Source organism: Callithrix jacchus, chromosome 3 (assembly GCF_049354715.1).
Source record: "Callithrix jacchus isolate 240 chromosome 3, calJac240_pri, whole genome shotgun sequence".
In the NCBI taxonomy this organism is placed as follows: Eukaryota; Metazoa; Chordata; class Mammalia; order Primates; family Cebidae; genus Callithrix; species Callithrix jacchus.
The window spans coordinates 85740633-85760245 of NC_133504.1; the positions used below are offsets into that span (position 1 = coordinate 85740633).

Below are 19613 nucleotides of genomic sequence, written 5' to 3' on the forward strand. Positions count from 1 at the left end.
GACTAAATACTTGAGCTCCAATTCAAATTCAAACACATAGATATTTTATTTAAAATATTTTTGTACATTCTCATTTCTTTTGTCCACATCAAGAACCCTAGGATTGGTATGAGGTTAATCCTTTATTTATTTATTTGATTTATCCCACATTACCATTCAGAATGCAACAATTTCAGAATAATCTTTATACTAGCATTATTACCAAATTAATTTTTTTTTCTTTTTTTGCCAATCAGTTTGAGCTTATGAAGTTGCTCAGGTTAGCCTTGAACTGATGACCTCGCCTTTGCGAGCGCCATGACGTCCGGCGGGAGCCACTTTGGACCCCCCAAATTAATTTTTTATGTACTATTTCCTTTTTCTCCATTCTTTTTGTTTGCATTCAATCTGCATTTTCAGATTATCTCTTACATTCCATAATCCCTGTGTTTTAACCTCATTTATGTTAGTTATATGGGTAACTACATAGCCAATCACAGGTAGTCATCATAGGGACTTGGGTTTATCTCTCTGTGGACATTTTGGCTGTCTGAAAAACATTTTTAAATAGATTCCTTAAGAAGTACACATGAGAATAGTACTCCCTGATTCTTGTATATTGTACTGAAGGTCAGTTTTGAAGGATATAAAACACTTGACTCATTATTTTTCCTTGAGTAGCTTAAATATGTTTTCCTATCTTCTTCTAGCACGCTGTTAAAAAAAAAGTGATCTAATTTTCTTTCTCATGTAAGTCTCATGTTCTTTTTGACCTCATGACAAATGATATAATGTCCAGTCATTTTAGTAGAATATTACTTGTCATTGGCCATTTGGGTTCTATATTCTCAGAAAAAAAAAATGTGTGCTTTTTCTATATAGGTGGAGTCTCAGTTTTTAAAAAATTAATACATTTTTATTTCTTTAATAATAAGTTTTAATATATTTTCTATTCTTTTGCTTTAGTTGTTGTCGATGTTGTTTAAATGGACTCCAATGATTCTTATTTTGGATTTTTGTTGTCCATCTTCAATGTATGTCACTAGCTCGTAAATTCTTTTAATCTTTTTATTTTTAAAATTAAAAATGTTATACTTCACTGTATATTTCTCCTTAGGCATTATTTGTTTTGTTTATATGTAGCTGTGTTTCTTATCATTTATTCTTAATTTTAAAATAACTTGTCTTCTAATTTTGAGTTTTATCAATTATTTTTGATAAAATTTCTAATTTGATTTGTCAGATCATTCCTGAGTTACTGTAATTATGGTTTATGCTTAATTTTCATGGCTTTTACTATTTTCATAATGTCTGCAGTGCACTAAAGAAGGCTAGAAATTCTTTGCCACACCGCCTATTGATACTAAGAGTGATCGTAAAGTTTATGTTTTCTCTCCTTTATTTTAAGCTGGTCAGTACTTGATTTGATGAATAGATGATACCTGAGGTGATGCTGCTATGAGTTAAAAAGAATAAGAATATTTGTCTTAAAGCAATCCACAGATGGAAAAGTGAAGTTAACATTAATGTAATTAACAATAATATGGTAAAGAGTGACTGCTGTTTTAACTTTGTTCATTGTTTATAAAACATCTCCCTCAAATACAGGACAACTACATGACCTTCACAATAAATAGATAAAGCATTAAAATGACAAATTTAGGCTAATCTAAATTTATTTAATAAATGTGTGAGCTCAGGAAAAACAATCAAAGCACATAAATACTCTATGTCTGTATTTTTATTTGTAAAATACAAGTTCTCACTTTTGAAGAGAGATTATTTTAAACTTCTATGACTTCTTATCAAATAACTAGACACGTGTGTACTCTGACCAATCTTAAGTTATTGATTTTCTGTGCACAGTAATTGGGAAAATTTATTCAGATAATTGCGCAAAGCAAAATCTAAACTTCTCAGTATGCTTTAGTGCACATACATATGCACAAAAGCACACATTTTGTACTTAGATTCTAAGTGGCTCTTATAGCTTTCTAGCATTTTTTATAGTGAACAAAAGTGCATTCGTATTATGATTATTTTGGAAAACTAATCTTGTTTGAATTTACAGATTCCTTTTTGTAATCCTTCCTCTTGATTTTTATTCCATTAATTATTGAGTCATTTGACTTTATTTAGTCCCCTTATTATCCAAGTACACTATATCCAAAGGACCTAGAATTCTTTACATACTAAGAATATCTTCTACCATAAGTGTTTCAATCTGTGACCTGACCAGTGATCTTGGAAGCATAAGGGATAAAAATGAGAGCATCCTTGATTAAATCAATCATTTAATCAACAAGTATTAAGAGCTGTGAGGGAGATTAAAAAAAACACAGAAGATAATTATCTCTGCTATCAAAGAGCTTACAGTCTTGTCGGAAATGTAATGTGTGCAAGAGGCAATTAGAGAGTAAGACAGTATATAATGAAGTATCTAACTGGGGTGGGGGTGGAATATCAGCTTCTATTCCTGTGAACTGAAGGGTTATACAAGATGGACTCTTACTGAAGGATTAGACAAGATGGACTCAGATCTCTTTCAGAAATATGATCTCTGTTAAAGTAGAATGAGTGGACAACTATGAAGTTTAGGCCTTAAAGAAGTAATTTATCTCTTTTCCAACTATGTTTACTTTTTCCATTTTACTCATATCTCACTCTGAATATTGAAGAAGTCTTCTCTTTATAAGATCTGTACTAAGAAGTGCAATCTAATTGATCATACTTCATGACCATAAATCTAAACTGTCTTTAGTCAACAACTATGTTATCAACTAAAATAGAATAAGCCACTGAAAAAAAAATCAATGCCTAAAATTTTTAAATTACTTTTGCAGAAAGTGACATATACCTTTTCAATGAAAGTGAATATTCTAAAACACTAAAGACAATGGCTGCAATGTATGCATGTATCAAACTCCACTTGTACACCCTAAATTTCTCCCCAAAAAAACCCCAGCAATACCTCGGTGGGTTTGAATCTCATCAGCATTAGAAGACAAGAGGCTAGTTACTCACGTCTCTCAGAGATAAAGCTGTTACTAAAATTATCATCTGAGACCACACAGAAAAAAGTACATACTGGAGGCAAGGCATCAGCATATGACATGACTCCTTCAGTGGACCATTATGGAAATAATGGGGACAACAGACACTGGTATGGAATAGCTGCTTCTAAATATTCTTGTGAGTTTTTAAAAGAAATGAATATTTAGTGTTACAAATTATCAGATCAAAATGACATCAGATAACCATGATCATCCATGAACTTCCCGAAAGAATCATCACTTTATCATCTCTAAGTGAAACTGACTAAATAGATGACCACATCTGACTCTGAGCTGCTGAATTACAATTTAGGCTATGCTGTGAACCTCTCCAAGATTCTTTTAAGTTTGGGAGCATTTATTGGGAAAAAGTGACCCCAAGATTAGAAGAAGGATATTACAAGGATTCAGATAATCTTTAGTGTTCTACACCACAACCCAACCACAAGGCCAGTCTTTCTTTGTTTGAATACCTTGCAAATACCTCACCTGATGGAAAAAACGGTTTTCTGAAATATGTTTCAAGGTCTCTGGTCTTGAAAAGTTGTAGCTGAATCTGTGATGGAAAGGGATAAGTAAAATAGGTCAGAGGCAGAAGGTGAACTCTCGAAGATCCCCTCCTACTTCTGAGTCATCAGTTTCTTTAGCTTCTAGCCCAGGTCTATGTGCACTAATGTGGTCATTAGATAACTGCCAGTGCCCCTGCTCAGCAATGCGTTATTGCACATTTAGAGACATGTTAACTCCAATGTCAACAGCTGCTCCAGAAGTTGTTTCTTTACTGAAGCACATCAACCCAATTTCTGGTACCAGGCATGATAATTTATCTAGGAAATGTAGTTTTTCTGTTCCAAGAAACAGAGGACTCTAGATGTCATTTGTTTTCATCTTTTAGTTATGGTAGTAAAATTCCACTGTATTACTTCATTATGTCATTTTTCAGGTTTAATTTGGTCTGTAGGAACCCTGGTCAATTCACCATTACATAGTATGTCATGTGGTCCCACTTTATTCAGGTCAGTAAATAACTATGATCTACATGTGTAGGTAAGATACACACATGCAAGAGGGTAAAAATTGCACCCCACAGTAATTTAATGATGATTATAGAGATCCAATGGTGTGTAGCATGCAAGGTAATCACCTCTAAAGTTAAGGAAAACTTGCAAGCTTTTACGTCAACTAACATAAAAAAAAAAAGGTCATAATGCTTATGGGTTCCTATAGACTGAGTGGCAACTTAAATTATACTTGTGAGTCTTTTTGCTACTCATTTACTGAGGATCCCTTAAGATTTTGAGCTGAGCCCCAGAGAAAGAAAAGACTCCAGCTAGTCTAGGCTCTAGTAGAAGTAACTTTGTAACTTAGGCCCAGTGGATATAAGGGTTATATGAAAACATGAGAAGACTCTGGCAGTGCTGGGTAGCAGAGTCACAGCCTGGGTCATTTAGGTTCGGAGTAAAGATTTCTGTGATAATTACTGTCTTGGCATGCTACTGGAATATGTTGACCATGGTACACCAATAACAAAGTGTCATAGGCTACCTATCATAAAATAATGTTCTTATCACAAAACTATCAAGTTAGAAGTATGTAGCAACAGTCCGTCATAAAGTTGAAGTTGTTTTTGTAAGATCTATCTGGAGCACATTTTAAAAACACAAATAAGATAATTGAGAAGGCATCTTATGCTCACATTGTGCCTATGTTTGCTGCACTGCTATCCTTCCTTTCATTTATACCTATGGCCTCATAGAGAATTCCCATAAAACTAATCTGCTAGTTTACAGATCATCAAGCATGATATGTTTTTCAGATAGAAGTGGATAATTCCAGCATTATAGCTGTGTTCAGAAGTGGGCGTGAAGTGCAAATCTTCCTAGCAGGCAGAACCTTGAGGTACAGTTTTTTAGAAGAATAAGTAGGCAGAACAAGGACTCCTCCCTGGCTAATGCTTTGGCCAGGTGAACAGGTAGAAGACTGGTGACAAGAAAAATGCAAGGACATTCTCATTTAGATTACTGCTTAAATCACGGGCAGGGAAGAGACTGTCTCCATCCTAAGACTCTTCTGGTGTGCCAGCTAGTGCTACCATGCCAGGGAGGACTACACATCACTCCACATAGGAAGTTTATTGTGTTACTCTCCTGTCTAAAAAACAGTGATATGCTAGGGGTTTTGATTGAGAACAAAAGGAAATTTGGATTGCTATAAGGGGAAGAAATTTGCTATTTCCTGACTCTGACTTCATTGCCATTTACATAAATGACTATGGTTTGTATCCATATTGTATACATTTCTGCAGAAATTAACCCCACATTATAATATTCCCTGTAATAAAAGCATTTCAGACATACTAAGATTGGCTATGACTCCCATCTTTCATTCAGTCCCTGTTTACAAATAGTGTGAGCATAGTTTTTTCTTCTGTGTGTGTGTGTAGAGGAATGAGATACAAGGGGTGCAGCCTAGCAAAGATGCATAAAGCAACACCATCTTAGTAAGCTTGTGGGTAGAAAGTGGGTCCCTCCATCCTTGGAATTTTCCTGGCCCCCTCTTGGCCTAACCTTCACTCTCATCCTAAAAATCAGAGTCAGAGCCATGATACAAAATTCTTCCCATTGATATTTAAGCCCAAACAGACAGAAATTCACTACCAGTCAATTCATTAATTTCACCTGGTCCCACATGTCATGTGACTGGGTTTTTGAGTCCTATTCATTCCTCCTCTGTCTCCACCCATTTTATACAGTATATGACTATGGTTGTTAAATATATTATTAAGTCCATGGATTTTAAGATGAAGGACTCTGATCAGTTAGAAAAGAATAAAATTATCAGAAATAAATGCAGTAATGGATAGACTTTGTGTTCACCATGAGGGGGATGAGTGAATTTTTATTCCTATTCATCATAGTCATACAATAGGTATGACAACGTTATTCTCCTTGTTACTAAGATTAAGTATAATAAGATGTGTATAAACAGATGTTAGGAGTCAAGAATATGGACCATGCAACTCTCTTTTCTTGCTGTTCTGTGCTGAAGAGGCCAAAGAGTTAAAATCTATATTCCCCAGGCTCCTTTCATGGTACACACTAGATGTGACTAGGTTCTGCCATTCCAATCCAATCACTTTAGACTGGAAGCCAAAGTAGACTAGAGAGCATGCTTCTGAGATATCTTTTGTCTTTGTTGGCAGACACTATCAGAAAGGCATTTGATTTCTAAACGTGAGCATTGTACTAATATCTAGTCAACTTGGTAGGTATTGAGAGGCAGAGCACTGGGAAGCCATTGGTTGGTGTATTTGGCTGTTATTGCATTGCAATAAATACCTGAAACTGGGTAGTTTATGAAGAAAAGAGGTTTAATTGGCTCATGTTTCTGTAGGATGTACAGGAATCATAGCGGCTTCCGTTCCTGTGGAGGCCTTAGGAAGCATGTTATCATGGTGGAAGGCAAAGGGGGAGCAAAGTGTTTCACATGGTGGGAGCAGGAGGAAGAGAGAGAGGAGGGAGATGCTACACACTTTTAGGCAACCAGATATTGCCAGAACTCGCTCACTATCATGAGAATGCACCAAATGGATGCTGCTAAACCATTCATGAAGAATCCATGCCTGTGATCCAATCACCTCCCACTAGGTCTCACTTAACATTGGGGATTATGATTTGACATAAGATTGGGTGGGGACACAACCAAACAATTATCCGTGGAGCAAATTGTATTAGGCATTGAATTGTTCTGGAACAGGTAGAGTTAATAGCAGTTCAGTTATTCAATTAACTCAACAAATACTCATTTAGCACCTACCATATGTCAGACTCCTTGGGATATATCAGTGAACAAAACACACCGTGATCTCTCCCCTTGTGGTGCTTACATGCCAACAGTAGTTTCCTGGTCTGGTGGCTTATGCATTATATCCCTAATTGGAGCAGCACTGTACATTACTGGCCAGTGTTTCCTGATTATAGAAGAAACAGTAGTTCCCTTGTGGTCTGGCTCTGTAGTATGACTTTGGGAGTCATTTCTGAAAGCCCAGATGAGAGCCTTTATCAGCCTTCCAAAAGACAAGTTAAATATCACCCTGTTTTAAATTTCTTTTTTCTTAAACTATTTCGAGAAAATTATGTTGTCAGCAAAGGAACACTGACCAATAAAAAACCATTCTCTTGAAGTACTCATTCATTTCCACTTCAACCATGTTGAGAATCTGAGCCATTCTTTAATGTCTGCCCAGCTGAAATGTCACCTCTGACTCTCTGACCTTTCTTATCACTCACATAATTAATTTCTACCTCCTCTGAGTGCTATAGAATTTGTGTCTTTTATAGGGCTTATCAAACTGGGTGACTTAGTCAACTCTCCTGCTCTTCTACGGTTGCACACACAAACACACCGGACAGGGACTTGGTCTTATTAACTTGTATACCTATGGGTCCTAACAGTAATAAATTATGGTCACCAATATTTACTTACATATTAATAAATAACTTGCAAATTTCCTTATTTAAAAAGTTTTTCCCTTGCATTTACACTCTTCAGTTCCCTAAATCGTTTATTGGTATATTTTGAAGCATTTTATGTAAAATTGTAATTAAATTTTAGGTTTAGAAATAATGTCAGCAATTAGATAGTACAAACTCCCTCTCCAAATCAGGCATTTCAGGTCAGAATGATTTGGATTCTTATTTCAAGTTCAGTTGAAATAAGAATTTTTGCTTTATTTTATGTTTACGAATAATAGCTTAGCTTGACCTTAGTCTAGTTTGTAATTTCAGTGAAAATATGTATTGTATTTAAAATCTCTCAGGGCTCCTCGTTCTATTCAGATGAGAGGATAAGTGGCAACTGAAGTGCTTCCTTATAATTCTACCAAAAATGAATGTATGGAGATGTGCCATGGAAAGGAGGGGCATTCTCCATTTAGAGCGAGTTCTTTTGTCAGCAAATAGGTTCATGAAGAGACACTAGATAAACTGTCAAATATTTGATTCTGATTTTATAAATTATATATCATTCTCTTCTGCATTATAACTTTGCTCTGTAAAGTACAAAACGATACTAAACTATGAACGTATGTGCTTTTATTTACAAAATTAGAGTGCAAACCAGTTAGGTCATTGATGTATTACAACAGCATTTTTGTACAGCTTTTTCTCTTAACCTATTTTACTGCAAGTGTGTTGTTCCATCTCTCTCCCAGGGGACTGTGAACTTCATGAGAGCAAGTCTCATGTTTTCATGCTAGTAGGTTCAATCCTATGAAAGTGCTTAGCTGAGGGCTACAGGATTTATGTTTGCTCAATGAAGCATTTTTCATTTTGTTTTGTTTTGTTTTTATGAAAATAGGCCATCTATAAGATAATAAACCACAAACCTTCCCAAATTCAATGAAGTGAAAACAACTTATTTTCTTAGACTGAGTTTCTTTCAATTTTTTTTTTTTTTTTAGAAATTGGTAGGTGCTTCCCTCTTGTTCATGGGTCATCCACTTAACTTTAGCAGGTTTCTAGGATCTTTACAATAATTCAAGGAAGAAGGAAATTTTGTTTGCTTTACATGTTCATTTATTTATATTTTTTACAAAAGCTGTTCAGTTCTCCTTCCAAAATTACTCCACACGACAAAAAGCACTTAGAGCACAGGCAGGTTTGTTAGCACTTTGAAATGACCCCAATTAACAAACTTGACAATTCCTTCAACAAATGTGGTCAAAAGTGGAAAAGGTCCATTTTTAAGTGGTACTTCTGAGAAGTGTGAACTCATAATGGAAAACATACTCACATAATCTTATGAACAAATCTTCTTGAAAATTAGTCATACACAAGTTAGATATAAAACACTGTGGTTTTTACAGAGCACACACATGAACTCTAGATTGTAATATGTTGTCAGCCATGGTTGATGAGCAGGTGCTGTGAATGAAGACCAATGAATAAGAGACATAGTTGTTCAGGAGCCTCTGCATCAACTGAAGTTCAGACACAGTGATTCCCATATACTTTAAAAGTGAAAGAATGAACTGTAAGGATATTTACTGATCAAAATTGAAAGACATTGCAAACCTAAGTGACATAATGAAAGACAAATTTAGTACTCAGATATTTAGCTCACTTCATCTTTCTGCCATATTTCTCAAGTGAGTTGGAGAGTAGATAGGAGGCCATTTTTGCATAAATTTTGTATATCCTAGGAACAATACAACTTTTCATGTCTCAGACTAGCTAAAGAAACATAAATAAGAATTTTTTTTTCCTCCCTAGAACCTTACTTGGTTACAAATCTGTGTTGACCATAAATCAGAGCCTCCCTATCCTTTAATGCTTTCATAGGAGAACTCGGTTCTATAAGAAATTAAAGTGTTAACTTGATTCATTAATGCAGGGAATATTCACGATTTTCCACCTTGGAAGAGACAAATTCTGTCATCCCTTTAATAGAACTCTGCTGGAAATCAAACACAATTTTTATTCTGGGGAATGATTACTGTGTCTTGTTTAATTCTCCCCTAACAAATGTCAGCACTAATGTATTACAGATTATTCAGTCAATTTGATGGTTCCAGGTGAAAGAAAGGAACACAAATCTCTTCTTTTAGTGTAAAAAGGGTCAGCAGGATGACTTCCCCTGCAGGAGCCGAGATGAGGCTTGACATGAATCAATCAAGAAGGCTCAATTTTACAGTTATAGTGCCTAATGCCTAAACATGAGCGTACTGGTGGAAATTAGCACCCGATTATGAGCATACATGATCTTCCCCTGGAAGACAATAATATTGGCATTAAGCTTCTCAAGAGGGAAGATGCTGCTGGTTTTTAATATGTCTTAAATTATGTCAGGAAAAACACTGGAACATCACACAAAAGCCACAGTCAGTGTCTATTGCTATCTCATAAAGCTGGAGATCTTTACAACAATATTGACACAGGAGCAGGCAAGCAAATGTCAGCCAATATAACATATGAAATACTTAACGTAACCAATTTTCACCTGTCAATCAGCAGGGAATAATGACTGATGCAAGGAATCAATACACCACAATTGAATTCCAGCTCACAAACTTGTTTCGTTCTGTGCTATAAAAGACTGTCAAATGTCACACCCCAAGAGATGCAACAGGATTCCAAAGATTTATTTATTTCAAGCTCTGAAGTCTATTAGCAATAGTGCTCCTTTGCTATTGGAAATAGAGCTTCAATGACATTAAATTTTCAGAAATGACAACTCCCTTTTCTGATAAATTAATGATAGAACTTTCTTAGTCCCATATTTATTTATTTTTGCTAACATTAAGTACAATTATATTCAACCAATACTTGAAATTCAAGAAAGCAAATATTTGACATCATTTGTCAAGTAAAGTGTTCACAGTGCCAAATATTCCCTTAGACAAGTTGTCCCATACATGGTAAATAAATGAAAATTGCATATGACAAACCTTAAGCTTATGTTAAATCCAAACCTTAACATTATGCAGATACTTGATAGCAAATTAGATTTTTAAAATTTTGTCCTCCTCACATAATAATATGCAACTCTACTCTCTGTACAGTATGATGAACTGTTAGAAAAAAATGAATCTGTAAATATGGTTGTGCTATCTAGAACACAAGAAACTTATCTTTTTTCATGACAGCATAATTTTTAGGATTGATAGTCTGAACCTATTTTTAAAGAAAACAATTTGATATTGATAAACATTTTTAAATGTAACTGATGTGTTGTAATAACTAGAGATATGCTTTTAATAAATCAAGAGAAAAATAAAGCATAGAAAATCGCTATAAACCCTTCCCTAGATATTTCTATAAGAACATACACTGTCAACTCAATTGTTTTATCTTTTGCTTAATATTCTTCCTAATCAAATAGGAAAAACATAAAGTATTAGTTTTTTAAAATAAAGAAAAATACCTCCATAGTGATTTCGAAAAAAAAAAAAACCTCCTTTTTTCCCCTCTTTTGGGTCAAGAAAAATATGTTACATACTTCTCTGTGCAAAATGAGGTAACAAGCTAATTATCCCTCACAATCTAATTTCTATTTCTCTGTGTGGCAGAAATAGACTTTTGCACCATCCCCAATAGCTGTAACAGCAGAACAAAGTCAAAACCCACTACATTTTTGGCAAGAGCTCACAGAGGCATCTGCTGAATGAGCACAGTTATCATCAACATTATTATTTGGCCAAGCCCTTGCCTGTAGCCCTTTACAAGGCTTTTTTATATGGATTTTTAAATGGTGCCAATATAGTAGGACGATATATTAGACAGACTCTGCACTTTACCGGGGCTGATTCCTTTGGTAGGTGTTATGATCTCATGACAACTCCTGTTATACAGTTGATCTGACCTAATATGAAATGTTTAAAAGGAATTTTTTCTTTAGATATATTTGGCATAGAAATAGATAAAACCCAAATACAGCATGTTGAGAATCTGTTTGTTTATGAACCGACCAGCGAAATGTCTGCATTGTTTATAAATGGGAATAAAATACTGTTAAGGCAGAGTTACTCATGTGGTTGAGTGGACTGATTAAATCCAGAGAGAACATCTTGGCAGAGCTGCTGTATCCTTCATTTGTTCTTCACTGAAAATGATAACATCGAACTGTAAAAGTTAAGATTGAAAAGCCACTAGTGTGTTGTCTAATTTCAACTGCAGAAGCTGCTGTGCTCTCTTGGTGACTTTATGAGTGAATAAGATTATGGGTCACAAGAACTTCTTTATTTCCCACCTGTAGCTTCCAACAACATTTTATTAAGGATTTTTCTATCTTCTTTCTCTGACCTATGGGGGTTGAAATCCTAACAGCTATAACAAGACCCTGACCAAAATGGTATTAACATAGATTAGTGATTTTGAAATGAAGTATCCTTTTATCATAGCCCCATTTATGAATGGTTACTAATGTTTTTACAGTGTGAATAAGATAAACATGATATATCATTATGTAAATAGAAAAGCAGCCCTTAATATGGTTAAACACTTAGTGCTTCATGTTTGCTTCGCAGAAAATCACACCAAGCTATTGTTATTTGAAGATTTAATGTTAATTTGTAAAACAAACATGTTGGAGAGTAATTCATAAATAACTTCTTGACAGGCAGTTACTTCCTGACTTGTTTAGATGGTTTCTTAATTGCTCATTTATAGACTATATCTCCAAAATGAAAACTTGGGAAAGGGGATTTTAAATGCATATGTTGTATGCATACTTATTGGACAATATAAATTCTCATTGTTGAGGATCATTTTTGAGATGAGATTCATGATTTCTTGACTAAATAGTTTTGAAGGGTAATGAAATGATATTTGCAGGGCACTTGGAGAGCAAGAAAAGGTGCTAAGTACCCAGTATATCTTTGGTCTTCATTCAGAGATATACTCTAAGTATATCTTAGAATAAAGGTAAACACAGTAGAATAATAACTCCCTATTCAGCACTCTAACAGAATAAAAATTAGAGGTAACACATCGGTCACTGGAATGTCTGAGGTTTATATTTCCTAATATTGCTTCACACTGAAGCCAATGCTGCTTCTATTTTTTTTTAAAGAAACTAAATGTATTTTCCAGACATTATGTCATTAATACTAAATCAACTTAGCTCCAGATACTGTCAAATCAGACCATCTTGAGGATTTTGTGGCTCTGAGGTTCAATTCCTAAAATTGTTAACTCAAACTTTTACTACTGTTAGCCAAATAGACTATACAGTCCACTTTATTTTTTTCTGTAAAATTTTTAAAAAGTAAAGTTTCATTTGTTCTGTAGTCAGATGGAGGATTTGAAAATACTTTAACAATAATTGTGTTTATATGAAACAGATCAAAAAAGAGTCAATCTTGTGTTTTCAGCTGTCTTAATAACAAAATTGGATTGTCTGCAGAGCTGATTCAATCAATAGTGGAGAAATCAGTTGATATGGCAAAGAGGGATTGGAAAAAAGACCAGCAGATTCAGTATAGTCATGGCCTGTTTACCTAAGAACCAAATAGCCAATGTGTTATTTACCTCAAGAAGCACTTCTCTACTTTGCATTTGTCCTTATGAATGTGAATGAACATGTAATAGAGAAACAAACTCGCAATAGAGGCTGTCTTTGGTTATTAAAATGAATCAGATATTGGGAAGCTACCAAAATTGCATCAAACTTTTTTTATATAATTTGGATTATGTTTTGGTAGAAAGATTCATTAGATGAGAATGGAAAGAAATAAATAATGAACATTAGAAACACATTTCAAAGGCACATATTTAACTAAAAAGAGGTGAAACTAAGTTGATTTTATTGTAGATGCTTTCTCTAGCCTTCCTTAATCTGTCTTCTTCGTTTTTTTTATATAAGATAGTCCTTACAAGGAAATCCCAATGTTCTAGTCTGTGTTATCTTAGAGTTTAACAGGATGGAAATACAAATGTCAAGCTGGAGAGACTCAGTGTTGTAAGTTGAATTATATCCCCGAAAAGATACTGAAGTCATAACTCTCAGTTCTTGTGTATGTGACTTTATTTGGAAATAGGGTTTTTGCAGATTATCAAGTTAAAATAAGGTCATTAGGGTGGGATCTAATCCAAAAGGATTGTGACCTTGTAAAAAGGAGAAATTTGGACACAGGGTAAATGCCATATAAATATGAAGAAATCAGAGTGAACTCTCTTCCTTGGTATCTACAAGCCAAGAAAGCCAAATATTACCAGCAAACCACCAGAAGCTAGAAAAGAGGCCTGAAACAAATTTTCCCTCCCAGCCTGTAGTAGTCTGTTCTTGCACTGCTATAAAGAACCACCTGAGATGGGGTAATTTATTTAAGACAGAGATTTAATTGGCTTATGGCTTCACAGGCTATACAGGAAGCATGGCTGGAAAGGGCTCAGGAAACTTCTTATCATGGCCGAAATGTGAAGGGAAAGCAGGCACTTCCTACATAGCTGGAGCAGGAGGAATAGAGAATGAAAGGGGAGATGCTGCACACTTTTAAAACAACCAGATCTCATGAGAACTCACTATCACCAGAACAGCATGGAGAAAATCGAACCCATGTTTCAATCACCTTCCACCAGGCCCCTTCTCCAATATTGGGGATTACAATTTGACATGAGATTTGGATAGAGACACAGATCTAAACCTCTCCTCAGACTTTTAGCCCCTGAACTGTGGAATGATACTTTGTTGTTTAAGCCACCAAGAATAGTCTAGTTTATAGCAAAAAATATTTGCAGTAATTACAAACTAATCTATATCATCGATTTTTTCCCTTTCTTCCTTTTATTTATAACATGTAAACAAAGAATAAAACCATGAGAATTTCAAGCAACTAGTTAACGGAATCTTTTTGGTGAACATGTGTTTCATGTTCTGGAGTGATGAAATGACTTCAATTGTACTGGAGAGTCTGAAATCAAGGCACAACTCAGGAATTTTCAGAATGCTCTGGATCTTTTTTTTAAATATATATATATATATATATATATATATATATATTTTTTTTTTTTATTGCATTTTAGGTTTTGGGGTACATGTGCAGAGCATGCAATACAGTTGCATAGGTACACAGATGGCAGTGTGTTTTGTTTGCTTTCTCCCCTTCACCCACATTTGGCATTTCTCCCCAGGCTATCCCTCTCAACCTCCCCCTCCCACTGGCCCTCCCCTTTTCCCCCCAATAGACCCCAGTGTTTAGTACTCCCCTCTCTGTGTCCATGTGTTCTCATTTTTCATCACCCGCCTATGAGTGAGAATATGCGGTGTTTAATTTTCTGTTCTTGTGTCAGTTTGCTGAGAATGATGTTCTCCAGATTCATCCATGTCCCTACCAAGGACACAAACTCATCATTTCTGATTGCTGCATAATATTCCATGGTGTATATGTGCCACATTTTTCCCAGTCCAGTCTATCATCGATGGGCATTTGGGTTGGTTCCAGGTCTTTGCTATTGTAAACAGTGCTGCAATGAACATTCGTGTGCATGTGTCCTTATGGTAGACCAATTTATAGTCCTTTGGATATATACCCAGTAATGGGATTGCTGGGTCAAATGGAATTTTTATTTCTAGGTCCTCGAAGAATCGTCACACTGTCTTCCACAATGGTTGAACTAATTTACACTCCCACCAGCAGTGTAACAGTGTTCCTATTTCTCCACATCCTCTCCAGCATCTGTTGTCTCCAGATTTTTTAATGATCGCCATTCTGACTGGCATGAGATGGTATCTCAATGTGGTTTTGATTTGCATTTTTCTAATGACCAACGATGATGAGCATTTTTTCATATGTTTCTTGGCCTCATAAATGTCTCCTTTTGAAAGTGTCTCTTCACTTCCTTTGCCCACTTTCAAATGGGTTTTTTTTTTCTTGTAAATCTGCTTTAGTTCTTTGTAGATTCTGGATATTAGCCCTTTGTCTGATGGGTAGATTGCGAAAATGTTTGCCCATTTTGTTGGCTGCTGGTTTACTCTAATGATTATTTCTTTTGCTCTGCAGAAGTTCTTAAGTTTAATTAGGTTGCATTTGTCTATTTTGGCTTTTGTTGCCATTGCTTTTGGTGTTTTAGTCATGAAGTCCTTGCCTGTGCCTATGTTCAGAATGATTTTGCCTAGGTTTTCTTCTAGGGTTTTTATGGTGTTAGTTCTTATGTTTAAATCTTTATTCCTTCTGGAGTTAATCTTTGGATAAGATGTCAGGAAGGGGTCCAGTTTCAGCTTCCTGCATATGACTAGCCAGTTTTCCCAACACCGTTTATTAAACAGGGAATCCTTTCCCCATTGCTTGTTTTGGTCAGGTTTGTCAAAGATCAGATGGTTGTAGATGTGTAGTGTTGCCTCCAAGGCCTCTGTTCTGTTCCGTTGGTCTATATGTCTGTTTTGGTACCAGTACCATGTTGTTTTGATTACTGTAGCCTTGTAGTATAGTTTGAAGTCAGGTGACATGTTGCCTCCAGCTTTGTTCTTTTTGCTTAGGATTATCTTTGTTATGTAGGCTTTCTCTTGGTTCCATATGAAGTTTAAAGTGGTTTTTTCCAGTTCTGTAAAGGTCAGTGGTAGCTTGATGGGGATAGCATTGAATCTGTAAATTACTTTGAACAGTATGGCTATTTTCATAATATTGATTCTTCCTAACCATTGAGCATGGAATGTTTTTCTATCTATTTGTGTCCTCATAATTCCTTGATCAGTGGTTTGTAGTTCTCCTTGAAGAGATCTTTTACCTCCTTTGTTAGTTGTATTCCTAGGTATTTTATTCTCTTTGTAGCAATTGCAAATGGGAGTTTGCTCATGATTTTGCTCTCTGTTTGTTATTGGTGTATAGAAATGCTTGTGATATATGTATGTTTATTTTGTATCCTGAGACTTTACTGAAGTTGCTTATCAGCTTAAGGAGGTTTTGGGATGAGACTATGGGGTCTTCTAAGTATATGATCATGTCATCTACAAATAGGGACAATTTGACTTCTTTTCCATATGAATGCCCTTTATTTCTGTTTCTTGCCTTATTGCTCTGGCTAGAACTTCCAATACTATATCGAATAGAAGTGTTGAGAGAGGGCATCCTTGTCTAGTGCCAGATTGTAAAAGGAATGCTTCTAATTTTGCCTATTCAGTATGATATTGGCTGTGGTTTTGTCATAAATAGCTTTTATTGTTTTGAGATATGTTCAATTGATACCTAGTTTATTGAGAATTTTTAGCATAAAGGGCTGTTGAATTTTGTTAAAGGCCTTCTCTACAGCTATTGAGATAATCATGTGGTTTATGTCTGTTTCTGTTTCTGTTTCTGTGGTGTATTATATTTATAGATTTGCATATGTTGAACCAGCCTTGCATCAGTGGGATGAAGCCTACTTGATCGTGGTGGATAAGCTTTTTGATGTGCTGTTGGATTCGGTTTGCCAGTAATTTATTGAAGATTTTTGCATCAATATTCATCATGGATATTGGCCTGTAGTTTTCTTTTTTAGTTGTGTCTCTGCCACATTTTGGTGTCAGAATGATGTTGGTCTCATAGAAAGAGTTAGGAAAGATTCCCTCTTTTTGTATTGTTTGGAATAGTTTCAATAGGAATGGTACCAGCTCCTCTTTGTATGTCTGGTAGAATTCAGCTGTGAACCATCTGGACCTGGACTTTTTTGGTCAGTAGGCTATTAATTGCTATCTTGACTTCAGACCTTGTTATTGGTCTATTCAGGGTTTCAACTCCTTCTTGGCTTAGTCTTGGGAGTGTGCAAGTGTCCAGGAATTTATCCATTTCTTCCAGGTTTACAGTTTTATGTGCATAAAATTGTTTGTAGTAATCTCTGATGGTAGTTTGTATTTCTGAGGAATGGGTGGTGATCTCCCTTTATCGTTTTTTATTGCATCTATTTAATTTTTCTCTCTTTTCTTTTTTATTAGTCTAGCTAGTGGTCTATTTTATCTTTAAAAAAAAACTGCCTGCTGGATTTACTGATTTTTTGAAAGGTTTTTTAGTGTCTCTATCTCCTTTATTTCTGCTCTGATCTTAGTTATTTCTTGTCTTCTGCTTGCTTTTGAGTTTTTTGATCTTGCCCCTTAGCTCTTTCAATTTTGATAAAAGAGTGTTGATTTTAGATCTTTCCTTGTTTCTCCTATGGGCATTTATTGCTATAAATTTCTCTCTAAACACTGCTTTAACTGTGTCCCATAGGATCTGGTACATTGTGTCTTCATTCTTGTTGGTTTCAAAGAACATTTTTATTTCTGCCTTCATTTCATTGTTTATCCAATCATCATTCAAGAGCAAGTTGTTCAGTTTCCATGTGATTGTGTGGTTTTGAGTGCTTTTCTTAATCCTGAGTTCTAATTTGATTGCACTGTGGTCTGAGAGACTGTTTTGTTATGATTTCCATTCTTTTGCATTTGCTGAGGAGTGATTTACTTCCAAATATGTGGTCAATTTTGGAGTAAGTACAACGTGGTGCTGAGAAGAATGTGTATTCTGTGGATTTGGGGTGTAGTGTCCTGTAAATGTCTATTATGTCTGCTTGGTCCAAATCTTCATTTAAGTCCTGGATATCCTTATTGACTTTCTATCTCATTGATCTGTCCAATATTGTCAGTGGAGTGTTAAAGTCTCCCACTATTATTGTGCAGGAGTCTAAGTCTCTTTATAGGTCTTTAAGAACTTGCTTTATGTACCTGGGTGTTCCTATATTGGTCGCATAAATATGTTAGATAGTTAGCTCTTCTTGTTGCATTGATCCTTTTACCATTATATAATGCCCTTCTTTGTCTCTTTTGATTTTTGTTGGTTTAACGTCCCTTTTATCAGAGACTAGGATTGCTACCCTTGCTTTTTTTTTTTTGCTTGGTAAGTGTTCTTCCATCCCTTTATTTTGAGTCTGTGTGAGTCTTTGCATGTGAGATGGGTCTCCTGAATACAGCACACCAATGGGTCTTGACTTGCCAGTCTGTATCTTTTGATTGGGATATTTAGATCATTTACATTCAATGTTAATATTGTTATGTTTGAATTTGATCCTGCCATTTTGTTACTGGCTGGTAGTTTTGCCTGTGAATTGATGTGGCTCCTTCATTGCGTTGTTAGTCTTTACCATTTGGTATGTTTTTGCTGTGGCTGGTACTGGTTGTTCCTTTCCCTGTTTAGTACTTCCTTCAGTAGCTCCTGTAAGGCAGGTCTTGGAGCAATGAAATCTCTCAGCAATTGCTTGTCCATAAAGGATTTTATTTCTCCTTCACTTATAAAGCTTATTTTGACTGGATATGAAATTCTGAGTTGAAAGTTCTTTTCTTTAAGGATGTTAAATATTGGCCCCCACTCCCTTCTAGCTTTCAGAGTTTCTGCCAAGAGATCTGCTCTAAGTCTGATGGTCTTTCCTTTGTGGGTGACTCAACCTTTCTCTCTGGCTACCCTTAGGATTTTTTTTCTTCATTTCAATCCTGGTGAATCTGACAACTATGTGCCTTGGGGTTGCTCTTCTTGAGGAATATCTTTGTGGTCTCTGGATTTTCTGGATTTGAATGTTGGCCTGCCTCATTAGGTTGGGAAAGTTCTCTTGGATAATATCTTGAAGAGTGTTTTCCAACTTGGATTCATTCTCTCAGTCACATTCAGGTATGCCAATCAAGCGTAGATTAGGGTTTTTTTTCCACATAATCCCATAGTTCTTGGAGGCTTTGTTCATTTTTTTTCACTCTTTAATCTTGACTTCTTGTTTCATTTCATTTCATTGATCTTCTATCTCTGATATCCTTTCTTCTGCTTGATTGATTCAGCTGTTGAAACTTGTGTATGCCTCACAACGTTCTTGTGTTGTGTTTTCCAGCTCCATCAGGTCGTTTATGTTCTTCTCTAAGCTGGTTATTCTAGTTAGCATTTCGTCTAACCTTTTTTCAAGGTTCTTAGTTTCTTTGCATTGGGCTAGAACATGGCCTTTTAACTCAGAGAAGTTTGTTACTACCCACCTTCTGAACCCTGCTTCTGTCAGTTAATTTGTCAGATTCATTCTCTGTCTTTTTTTGTTCCCTGGATGTTGAGGAGTTGTGATCCCTGGGAAGAGAAGAAGTGTTCTGTTCTTTGATAGTTTCATC

General features: G+C 35.5%; 1 long non-coding RNA gene across 1 annotated transcript in view; it reads left to right on the plus strand.

Moving 5' to 3' along the window:
* The window catches only part of LOC144581939 (uncharacterized), a 102033-nt gene that overhangs the window by 26932 nt on the left and 55488 nt on the right, over positions 1-19613 (plus strand). The window lies entirely within an intron of this gene.